Source organism: Anopheles coustani, chromosome 3 (genome assembly GCF_943734705.1).
Source record: "Anopheles coustani chromosome 3, idAnoCousDA_361_x.2, whole genome shotgun sequence".
Taxonomy (NCBI): Eukaryota; Metazoa; Arthropoda; class Insecta; order Diptera; family Culicidae; genus Anopheles; species Anopheles coustani.
In genome coordinates this window covers 69084757-69085259 of record NC_071288.1, presented here as the reverse complement: position 1 = coordinate 69085259, position 503 = coordinate 69084757, and positions in this window count along the sequence as shown.

Sequence of the window (503 nt, the reverse complement as noted above, 5' to 3'; positions counted from 1 at the left end):
AATGGAAGCTACTGATCGGCCTGAAAGCTACGGTCGCCGCTCGAGGTGGCCTGTGATCATGGACCGCTGTCAAAACACGGCGCAGCCGCCACCAGTATCCGCCAACCCGTCTGAAGCGGGGGGATCATCATAGCAGCGACCGCAACAACCATCAAGCGGAACGAAACTCATCGCCCTATGCTCCTCTCAGAAGAGCGAGAAATAAGACATGAGTGACCGTGTGCTTTGGAGGATTCGAACAATCCGTCCGTGTTCCGTGAGAGCCATCTCGCGATCGTCCTCCGGAAGATGACGCCGTTTGGGGTGCGTCTCTTCCCCCCACCTACCGCAGCACACCTTTCCCGGTGCGGCTGGGTTTTTTGCAAATGTCATGGGGCCAACAGTCGAAAGCTGCGATGAATGATCATCGCTTAACCCTTGAACGGTCAAGATGTTAAAGCAGCATCACTTCTTTCCCTTAAGCGATTCAAGTAACAACCCAAAAGTGGAGTTTTATTTGCAAG